Source organism: Physeter macrocephalus, chromosome 21, assembly GCF_002837175.3.
Source record: "Physeter macrocephalus isolate SW-GA chromosome 21, ASM283717v5, whole genome shotgun sequence".
In the NCBI taxonomy this organism is placed as follows: Eukaryota; Metazoa; Chordata; class Mammalia; order Artiodactyla; family Physeteridae; genus Physeter; species Physeter macrocephalus.
The window spans coordinates 34,615,042-34,627,162 of record NC_041234.1 but is presented as its reverse complement, the minus strand read 5'-3'; the positions used below and the strand labels follow the sequence as shown (position 1 = coordinate 34,627,162).

Below are 12,121 nucleotides of genomic sequence, written 5' to 3'. Positions count from 1 at the left end.
CTGCATCGGCAGGCGGACTCTCAACCACTGCGCCACCAGGGAAGCCCAGCACTCATCTTTTAGTGATACTCTGTTTGTAAATGGGGGAGATAGTTTCCATTCACTTGGTAGTAGGACACATAGTGAAGATATGTCAAGTATTTTGCAAATTGTGTACTCTAGCTATGCTAAAGAATGTTTAGGTAAAACTTGAAAATATTTTAGTGGTAGGAACTGCCTAGGGGAATACCTTCTATTATTCACCTGTGGAAAGGTTGAAAGATCCCATAAGGTCTTACTACTCCAAGTGTAGTCTCTGGACCAGTAGCATGGACGTCACCTGGGAACTTGGAGCCGCATGTTCCTAGGCCTCATCCCAGACTATTGAATCAGAGTCTACCTCTTAGTAACATCTGCAGGTGATTTGTATGCACCATAGAGCTTGAAAAGCACTGAAATAAGGGACTAATTCCAAGAGCTAGCTGAATCAGAGGAGGAATTCCCTTAATACACCAACATGAGCTTTATATTGTATCATATATACTGATTCCTGGCATCCACTCCAGACTTTCTAAATTAGAATCTTCAGGAGGTGAGGCCCAGGAACTTACTTTTTTTAAGAAATCAATTAATTAATTAATTAATTTTGGCTGTGCTGGGTCTTCTTTGCTGCACGCGGGCTCTAGTTGCGGTGAACAGGGGGGCTACTCTTCCTTGTGGTGTGCGGGCTTCTCATTGCGGTGGCTTCTCTTGTTGCAGAGCATGGGCTCTAGGTGCGCGGGCTTCAGGAGTTGTGGCTCGCGGGCTCTAGAGCGCAGGCTCAGTAGTTGTGGCACACGGACTTAGTTGCTCCGTGACATGTGGTGTCTTCCCGGACTAGGGCTCAAACCCGTGTCCCCTGCATTGGCAAGCGGATTCTTAACCACTGTGCCACCAGGGAAGCCCCAGGAGCTTACTTTTATTATTTATATTTTTATGAAGTTTTATTTTATTATTATTATTTTTTGGTCACACTGTGCATCTTGAAGGATCTTAGTTCCCCAACCAGGGATCAAACCTGTGGCCCCTGCCGTGGAAGCTCAGAGTCTTAACCACTGGACTGCCAGGGAATTCCCCACAGGAACTTACTTTTCTTTTTTTTTTAACATCTTTATTGGAGTATAATTGCTTTACAATGGTGTGTTAGTTTCTGCTTTATAACAAAGTGAATCAGTTATACATATACAAAAGTTCTCCAGGTAATTGGATATATGGCCAGATTTGGGGATCTCTCATGTGGAGCAAATGTTGTAAATTTTAATTTACAAAAATAAAGTACATTTTAATTTATACAAAGAACAACAATTGCAATCTTCTATTCCGAAAGGAATGTCAGAATTAGTGGACTTAGTTGATACAATTTTTGGATCTCATGTCACCTTCTGCATATTTGGAATTAGGAAAAACTAACTTATTTAGAATCCCAGAAGGATAAGGGCATCATCTTTTAATTACTTTCCTGTGAGTAGTATGCAGTTTGTAATGTACAATTTCTCATATTTTTCTGTAGTCTTACTCTTTATTATATAATTAAACAATTTTGTTGAAAAACATCCCAGTGAGCAGTTTAAATGTTTAAATTATTCTTGATTCTTTCCCAACCTTTGTTTATATATATGTGTGTGTATAATATATAAAATTGGTGTGTCTATACTTTTGTTATCAATTTGACGTATTTTCTGTTTATTAACATCATTAAAATATGTAAACTATATTTTATTGCATACATACCACCTCTTAATCTTCTCCCCTGAAATTTGGCAGTTCTTTTCTTTCTTAAAATTTTATTTTTGCATGTTTGATTTGAAATTCACAGCTCAGAAAAAGGTTTTTATACCTTTTTCTCTTGATGGCATTTCCCCCTATTGTAGATATTTGAGCCTTGTTAAACAATTCTTAAAAGCCTCATATCCATTTATTTAGAATACATGGACTTTAGGGCAGTGCAAAGAACCAGGAGAGACAGATTTTACTGCTGATATTTGACTTTGAGATGTTAAAAACAAACAAATCCTTTGATGATGTGGGTCAGATTTAGGATTTGGCCATAAACATTTGCATTTCAACAGTCTGTCATATTTTATGGTTTCTATAATTTGATTTTTTTAATGCATTATTGGGAAGAACCTGTTGTTCTTTGTAAAGAACTTGTAAATTACTTGGTAATTGCTTGGTAAATTGGTAATTTATTGTGAGTGAGGGCTGTCAGTCATACATTTTATTTAGAAGACTTTTAGTTCATGATGTTGAAAGACCTGGTTACATGTTACTAAAAGACCTGTTTAGTAACTTTTAGAAGGAGTCAGTCACAAGAGTTTGTAATAGTTTTCTCCTACACTAACAACATGAAAATCAACAACACCTTGCTTTTACATATGGAAACACAACCAGTTTTAGCTTTACTCCCGCTAGCATGCTTGTCATTTGTTTTCTTGATGGAACTGAGTTTTCATATAACGCTATTTTCCAATTGAAGGAACATCATAGATATGTAAAATTTTTTGTTATTTGACTGTTTCTAAAATGTATTTGAGTGTGCTTGTAATAAGCTTCACTGTGGGGTCAATTCTGTGATTATGTCCTTTTCAAGGTAATTAATTAAACAGGCCTTCTTTAAGTAACATCTAACAACTAGACCTCTAAGAAGTCAGCTATAGTCTCTGAACTGAACCAAAAATGGCACTGGAAAGAAAGATTAAAAAAAAGACATAGCTGACTGTAGCAAGTTGATGTGTTGAGTGAGCATTCTAATACACTTTGTTTATAGTAGTGAATATATTCCAAGCAATGCAGTAGAAGTAACAGTTTAAAGATCTATACTTCCATGCCTAAAGTATCTTATCAAAATTGTGGAGGAACTTGTTTCTGTTTTATTTTCATTTATCAAATAAAAACACTTTGGGGAGAAGTATATTTTTAGGCAGACCTACATTTAATTGTGAAATTAGAATTAGATAATAATGTGAAAATAGCTGAATTTCCAATAAAGGAAAAAGTAATTAAAAATATATGCTAGAATTTCTGTTTCTGAATAAATATTGTTGTCTAAAGTATTCACTCTGGGATATTTTTGCTCTTAAAATATTTTTGTTATGACCCTCTTGGAAGTGATTCCAGATTCTGTTAGAGCTACACAAGAAAATGCTTTATTACATATAAGCACACCCTAAGTAGTGTTATTCAGTTTTAATTTCCCACTGTCTTCATCAGACACAGCCCTCAAAGTGCAGTGCTCTCATAGGCAAAGAATGATTACATCGAAGGGAGGAGGGATAAAACTTGCTTAACTATATATGTTCTAGTTTCTTTGTTTAAAAGCTAGTCACATAACTTTATTAAGTATAAACCAAAGACAGATGTTTTCATAAAATGACAAAGGGTGAGAGTGGCAGGAGACAGACTTGGTCTGGGAAATACCATTAATGTCCCCAGTTAGTTCATTCAGTGAGTTAGTTTTGAGCTAACTATCTGCTTGATCGATAACAAATTGATACATCTAGTTGGCTGAATGAATAATTGCACCCCAAAGATGTTCATGTCCTAATCCCTGGAACCTATAAATATGTTATGTAACATTGCAAAATGGATTTTGCAGCTACGATTAAACTAAAGATCTTGTGATAGGTAGATTATCCTGGATTATCTGGGTGGGCCCAGTGTAATCACAAGGATTCTTTTTTTAAAAATACATTTATTTGGCTGCTTTGGGTCTTAGTTGCAGCACGCGGGAACTTTCGTTGTGCCACGCGGGCTTCTCTCTAGTTGTGATGTGTGGGTTTTTCTCTCTCTAGTTGTGGCGCATGGGCTCCAGGGTGTGTGGGCTCTGTAGTTTGTGGCGTGCAGGCTCCAGGGTTTGTGGGTTCTGTAGTTTGTGGCACGCGGGCTCTCTCGTTGACGTGTGCGAGCTCAGTAGTTGTGCTGCACAGGCTTAGTTGTCCTGCACCATGTGGGATCATCTTAGTTCCCCGACCAGGGATCGAACCCACGTCCCCTGCATTGGAAGGTGGATTTTTTACCACTGGACCACCAGGGAAGTCCCACAAGGGTCCTTTTGAGAGGAAGGATGGCCATTAGTCAGAAGGAGATCTGACAATGGAAGCTGAGGTTGGAGTGATAGGAATGTGGGCAACCTCTAAAAGCTGGGAAAGGCAAGGAAACAGATTCTTCCCTAGAGCGTACAGAAGGAACACACCCTTGCCAACACCTTGATTTTAGTTGAGAGAGACTCATTTGGATTTTTGATCTCTACAATCGGAAGATAATAAATTTGTGTTGTTTTAAGCCACTAAATTTGTGGTAATTTGTTATAGCAGCAATAGGAAATGAATACAGTACACATAGCTATCATTCATTCATTTGTTCATTCATTCAACAAATAAATATTCAGTACCTACAGTGTACCAGAACTGTGCTAAGTGCTAGGGACGTAATGGGGATAAAAAGCAGACACAGGCACCATTTTCATAAAGCTTACAGTAGAGGGAGTTTATAGTCAGTAAGAAGAAGGCTTGGAGATTGGAATTGGTGAAAAGATGAAAGGGCTGTTAAATATAGATTTGTTTCAAAGAAATGGTAGGGTTGGGAATAGCAAGCAACATGGATACTACTCCTTTACTACTTAGTTTTCTTTTTTATTTTGAGATAATTTGCTACTAACAGAATAATTGCAAAGATAGTATAGAGAAGTTCCTGTATGTCCTTCACTCAATTTTCCCTTATGCTAATATTTTAATCAGAGAACATTTATCAAAACTTAAGAAATTAGTATTACTACAGTACTATGAACTAAAGTACAGAACTTGTTTGGATTTCACCAGTTTTCCTACTGGTGTTCTTTTTTCAATGGTATGATCCAGTTCAGGATCCCACATTGCATGTAGTTATGTCCCTTTAGTCTCTTCCAATCTGTGACAGTTCTTCAATCTTTGTTTTTCATGATCTTGAACTTTTTTTCTTTTTTTTTGATGATCTTGAACTTTTAATGAGTACTGCTCAGTTAGTTTGTAGAGTGTTCCTTAATTTGGGTTTGTCTTATGTTTTCACATGATTAGATTTAGGCTATGAATTTTGGCAAGAATACCATAGAAATGATGTACCCATCTCAGTGCATCATAGCAGGGGGTACATTATGTCAATATGGATTACTGGTTATGATAACCTTTATCATTTGGTTAGGGTGGTGTCTGATAGGTATTCTTTATTGTAAATTAATATTTTCCCTTTGTAGATTAATAAATATCTTGAGAACAGATACTTTGAGACTATGCAAATATCTGTTTCTCCTCAAACTTTCCCTTATTATTTTAGCATCCATTGGTGTATTTTTCCTGTAATAAGTATTACTCTGGTGTTCTAATGGTTATTTCCTATTTCCCACATTCCTTCTACATTTATTAATTGGAATTACCTCTTAGTTTTATGTGGTCTCTTCTTAAGTATGACTGTTAAGTTTCTGAAAACCCAACAATCGGGGAAATTTGTCATTGAGGAACTTTAATATATCTTAAGTTATTAATAATGGTGTCATACACTTTTGCATTTATCAAAATTAGTATTAATTGAGTACTTATGCAGGTACTTAATTTGAATATTTTATTTATTCTTGCAATAGTTATGTGAGGTAGGGATGATTAGTTTTCAGGTGGTAGAAGTGAGGTTTAGATACATTAAGTAACTTTCCCAAAGGGGTAGAGTAAGGATTTATAGTCCATCAATTGTATATATAAAACACTTACATAGATGATTTAAGAATTTCCTCCTCATTACTTATTTGAGCAGATCACTCTTTCATGTTTTTAACCATTTTACAACAAATGATTTCTTAAATGGACACTTTAAAATAAGATTCTTTTTTCCCCCCAAATGAGTTAGAACTTAATTTTGGGCTTCAGGATCAGCGTCAGAGACTCTAGTCTGAGAAATCATCATTCCTGTAAAATAAGGTTCTTAACATTAAACTAACTGCTGAAGCTCAAAGGGTACTAGTTAATGGTGTCATTTAAGGCCACTTTCTGGCTTGGGGGCTCTGAGGAACAGTTTCATGGTTGGGTTACCATGGTTCAATGTCTGGCCTTCACCTTTTTTCAGTGTCCAGAGGTGGTTGGACACGTTGGGGAGACTGACTTGTGCTAACTCAAATGCCTAGGTTTAGGACAGAAATTTATTAATTTAGAATGAATTAATTTTATCTGATATAGTTGTTAGGTCATATGGTCTAATTGGTCTGTAGGTTAGATACATGGGAAGCTAAATTATAATCAGAAGCTGGCTTAGTAAGTACAGAGTCAGAACAAAGGTACTAGATGTTCCTGTGTGTCCTGCTTAGACGGTATACTGACTAAATGAACTGGATGCTCAGGTTCTAACTGGATGAGGGCATCCTCTTTGTTTAACAGTACTGGAAGACAAGTGAACCTGGTTATGTCTGTGGTTCATCCCCCTTTCCATATGTTATCTTTACCACCATCGATGAACACTTTTCTTTAGGTATTAATACATACCATTGCTGTCTAAAAGCTTTAACATGCTCATATGGCCAAACTGTGATTATTATATGCTGATTTCTTGATTAATACTTTGATGTTACCATTTACAAATTATAATTACCCTAGTGTGTGTTTATTTCATTTAGTTTTACACATATCTCTCCATGGAAGTGGTTTGTGAATGAGGTATCTGTAGTCATTACTGTGAATATTGTTTCTGAGAGGCAGAGCTTTGAACTGGGAAGTACTTGGGATTCATAATACAGCAGACCTAAGTTCCAGTTTGCCTGTGCCAGTTAGGTACCTTGGGCAAGCTAAGCAGTTTAGCATTTTGGAGCTTTACTTTTTCACTTTTTTAAAAAAGAAAAATATAATAAATATTTCTGATATCCAAAAAAAGAATAAAGAATAACATAATGGAAATTGTGTACCTACTGTTCAGCTTGAGAAATAAAACGTTGAGAATTAGAGATAATGCTTATAGAGCACATGGTACATGTTTGAGTATTCAATAAATGTTAGTGATAAAATACTGAGTAACCTCATATTTATCCAGAATATTCATTGATATTTAAGAACCATTTTGAAGCCTTCATAGCATTCATCTTTACTTGAACAAGTTATTTTATAATACAGCTTTTATAACAATGTTGATGATTTCTTCCTTTTTTCACGTTTGCAGAAACAGATCCACATAGCCTCTGACCTGGTTCTGTAGTGTTCATTGTTGGTGTTTGCATTAAGAGACATAGCTGACAACTCCATAGTTTACCTTTTGGAAACTAAATGCTTCTTATCTTGAATAAATACATATGCAGTTAGTCATGTTGGTATTGTACCTTGTCTCAGGAAAGGTTTTGCATATATTTTTAGCATTCCGTATATTATAATAGATAAAGTGTTTAGTTAACATGAGGACAGTATTTCTTTTTAAAGAAGTGTCAGTAGTTAAAATCTGTTTGGTAAATTTGTATTTGACCTCTATTATATTTATCAGCCATATAAATTAATATTTATAACACTGAAAATTTGATATTTGATACTATTTTTTGGTGACCTTACTACTAGAGACAGTAGATTTAGGGATCATTTTTGTAGACTATAATTTTCCGACTCTGTCAGCTCCATTAGCTGTCACTGCTCTCTAGTTTGCCTTTTGTGGTTCATCACTCCTTTCTTGAGTACGAACTCTACTCATTGGCGACGTGTGAAAATTACCTTATCAGAGTGGTTATCATTAGTACAATAGAGTGTATGTGTGTGTGTCTGTGTGTCAATCTGTCTGTGTTTAAAGGAGGATTACTATAGTAGCTGAAAACTTTCCTCTGATTTTGGTGCTAGTTTGACAGGTTTACTTTCCTCTCACTGAATTAGAAGTGGACCTTTGAAGATCTTGGCCATACCTTTTTAGTGGACTTACCTCCAGCATTATGTCTGGGACAGCAGTTGTAATTTTGTAAAGCTGTTTACTCTTAATGCTGACTACTTTTGATCCATAGGATCAAAGGATAAAGAGGAGTAATTTAGTTTGGTACATGAAAGACTTGTGTTCTGCTAATTTAATCAGAAGGCATCAAAATTTATTCATTATTCTTCAGAGTAGATCTACTGATCTATCATGAGAGGATGACTCCTAGCTAATTACAGGGACATTTAGGATTTATTAGTCATTTTAGGTTAGCTAGAAAAGCATAAACACTTTACTTGTTTCCAGCTCTCTTCTAAGTTTGTTGTTCCTTCCTTTTGTTCTTTGAGTTCCTTAACTTTTTTTTTCAGACTTAAAAAAAAATTGAGATACACTGTGTAAGTTTAAGGTGTACAACTGTTGGTTTGATACATTTATATATTGCAATATGATCACTATAGTAACGTTAGTTAACACCTTTATCATGCATGTCACATATTTATCATTTCTTTTTTGTGTTGAGAACAGCCAAGGTTTAGTCTATTAGGAAGTTTGAAGTTTACCATACAGTACTGTTGACTATAATCACTATGCTGTATATTAGATCTCTAGAACTTATTTCTCTACTAGTTGTAAGTTTGTACCCTGAAATAATATTCCCCTACCCCTCAGCCCCTGGTAACCACTATTCTACTCTGATTTTACAAGTTCAGATTTTTAGACTCCACATATAAATGTATGATATTTGTAATTTGAAGGGATATCTGCATACCCATGTTCACTGCAGCATTCACAGTAGCCAAGATATGACAACAACCTAAGTGTCTGTCAACAGAAGAATGGGTAAAGTAGATGTGAGGTGTATACGTATACGATGGAATATTATTCAGCCATGAGAAAGAAGGAAATCCTGCCATTTGTGACAACATAGAAAGACCTTTAAGGCATTGTGCTCAGTGAGATGTCAGAGAAAGACAAATACTATAAGTTCCTTAACACTTTTTTAAAATAAATTTTTATTGTGACAAAATGTACATAACATAAAATTTACCATTTTAACCATTTTAAGTGTACATTTCAGTGGCATTAAGTACGTTCACCATCACTACCACCCATTTCCAGAACTTTTTCATCATCGCAAACTGAAAGTCTGTACCTATTAAACAATAACTCAGGTGTCCATTGACAGATGAATGGATAAAGATGTGGCACATATATAAAATTAATATTACTTAGCCATAAAAAGAAACAAAACTGACTTATTTGTAGTGAGGTGGATGGACCTAGAGTCTGTCATACAGACTGAAGTAAGTCAGAAACTTACTAACACATATATATGGAATCTAAAAAAAAATGGTTCTGATGAACTTAGGGGCAGGACAGAAATAAAGATGCAGACGTAGAGAATGCACTTGAGGACACGGGGAGGGGGAAGGGTAAGCTGGGACGAAGTAAGAGAGTAGCATTGACATATATACACTATCAAATGTAAAATAGATAGCTAGTGGGAAGCAACTGCATAGCACAGGGAGATCATCTCAGTGCTTTGTGACCGCCTAGAGGGGTGTGATAGGGAGGGTGGGAAGGAGACACAAAAGGGAGGGGATATGAGGATATATGTATACATATAGCTGTTTCACTTTGTTATACAGCAGAAACTAACACAACATTGTAAAGCAATTGTACTCCAATGAATATGTTAAAAAAAACCCAAACAACTCCCCATTCCCCACTCTTCCCATCCCCTGGTAACCACTATTCTACTTTCTGTCTCTATGAATTTGTCTATTCTAGGTATCTCATATAAGTGGAATCATACAATATTTGTTCTTTTGTATCTGGGTTATCTCACTTAGCATAATGTTTTCAAGATTCATCCGTGCTGTAGCATGTATAAGAATTTCATTCCTTTTTAAGACTGAACTTGTATGTATATACCACATTTGTTCTATCCATTCATCCATTGATGGACATTTGTATTGTGTCCACATTTTGGCTATTATGAATAACACTGCTATGATATTAGTGTACAAATATCTGCTCAAGTCCCTGCTTTCAATTCTTTTTGGTATATACCTAGAAAGTGGGATTGCTGGATCATATTTCAGTTTTTTAGGAACTGCCATACTGTTTTCCATAGCGTTCATTTTACATTCCCGCCAGCAATGAACAAGGGTTCTATTTACTCCACGTTTGCCAATATTTGTTATTTTCTGTGTGTGTGTGTGTGTGTGTGTGTGTGTGTGTGTGTGTTTTAATAGCCATCCTAATGGGTGTGAAGTGGCATCTCATTCTGGATTTGATTTGCATTTCTCCAATGACTAGAGAGGTTGAGCCTCTTTTTGTGTGCTTATTCACCATTTGTATTTCTGTTTTGGAAAAATGTCTATTCAAGTCCTTGGCCAATTTTTGAATTGGGTTGTTATTGTTGTTGCTGTTGTTGTTGAGTAACAGGAGTTCTTTTATATATTCTGAGTATTAATCCCTTATTAGATATAGAGTTGCAAATATTTTCTCCCATTCTGTAGATTGCTTTTTCACTGTCTTATAGTGCCTTTAATGCACAAGTTTTTAATTTTGATTAAGTTCAATTTATATATTTTATCTTTTGTTGCCTGTGTGCTTTCACTTAAAAATTTATTGCTAAACCCAGTGTCATGAATATTTTTCCCCGGTGTTTTATTATAAAAGTTTTATAATTTTACCCCTTATGTTTATTAGGTCTTTGATGCATTTTGAGTTAATTTTTGTATATGGTGTAAGGTAAGGGTAACCACTATTCTGCTCTCTGTTTTTACAAGTTCTTCATTCTTTTGCACATGGATACTCAGTTTCTCCAACCTTTTGTGAAGAGACAATCCTTTCTCCATTGAATGATCTTGACACCCTTGTTGAAAATCATCTATTTGACTATTTCTACGAGGGATTATTTCTAGCTCTATAGTCTATTCCATTGATCTTTATGCCATTATCACAGTGTTTTGATTACTATAGCTTTGTAGTAAGTTTTGAAGTCCAGAACTCCAACTTTGTTCTTTTTTCAAGATTGTTTTGGTTATTAGAGGTCCCTTGAAATTTAATATGAATTTTAGGATGGTTTTTTTTAAATTTCTGGGTTATTTAGGATGTTTTTTTTTAATTTCTGAAAAAAAATGGGATTTTGATAGAATGTGCAGATCTCTTTTGGCATTGACATCATAACAGTATTAAGGTATTCAATCCGTAAACATGGGATGTGTTTCTATTTATTTATGTCCTCTATAATTTTAGCAATGTTTTGTAGTTTCAAGTGTTGTAAGTCTTTTGCCTCCTTAGATAAGTTTCTTCCTAGATATTTTATTCTTTTGATGATATTATAAATGGAATTATATTCTTTTTTTATTTTTTTAACATCTTCATTGGAGCACAACTGTGCTACAATGGTGTGTTAGTTTCTGCTTTACAACAAAGTGAATCAGTTATACATATACATATGTTCCCATATCGCTTCCCTCTTGCATCTCCCTCCCTCCCACCCTCCCTACCCGACCCCTCTGCTCTTCATGACATTTTTTTTTCTTAGATTCCATGTATATGTGTTAGCATACGGTATTTGTTTTTCTCCTTCTGACTTACTTCACTCTGTATGACAGACTCCAGGTCTATCCACCTCATTAAAAATATCTCAGTTTCATTTATTTTATGGCTGAGTAATATTACACTGTATATATGTACCACATCTTCTCTATCCATTCATCTGTTGATGGACTCTTAGGTTGCTTCCATGTCCTGGCTATTGTAAATAGAGCTGCAATGAACATTTTGGTACATGACCCTTTTTGAATCATGGTTTTCTCAGGATATATGCCCAGTAGTGGGATTGCGGGGTCGTATGGTAGTTCTATTTGTAGTTTTAAGGAACCTCCATACTGTTCTCCATAGTGGCTGTATAAATTTACATTCCCACCAACAGTGCAAGAGTGTTCACTTTTCTCCACACCCGCTCCAGCATTTATTGTTTGTAGATTTTTTGATGATGGTCATTCTGACCGATGTGAGATGATATCTCATTGTAGTTTTGATTTGCATTTCTCTAATGATTAATGATGTTGAGCATTCTTTCATGTGTTTGTTGGCAATCTGTATACCTTCTTTGGAGAAATGTCTATCTAGTTCTTCTGCCCATTTTTGGATTGGGTTGTTTGTTTTTTTGATATTGAGCTGCATGAGCTGC

At 35.4% G+C, this 12,121-nt stretch overlaps 1 protein-coding gene and 1 non-coding gene across 2 annotated transcripts in view; one reads left to right on the top strand and one right to left on the bottom strand.

Moving 5' to 3' along the window:
- The window catches only part of WNK3 (WNK lysine deficient protein kinase 3), a 193,960-nt gene that overhangs the window by 23,712 nt on the left and 158,127 nt on the right, over positions 1-12,121 (top strand). The window lies entirely within an intron of this gene.
- On the bottom strand, positions 5,883-5,950 carry LOC112065808 (small nucleolar RNA SNORD52). Its single transcript, XR_002892241.1, has one exon. It is a non-coding gene; the product is annotated as a small nucleolar RNA SNORD52 (small nucleolar RNA).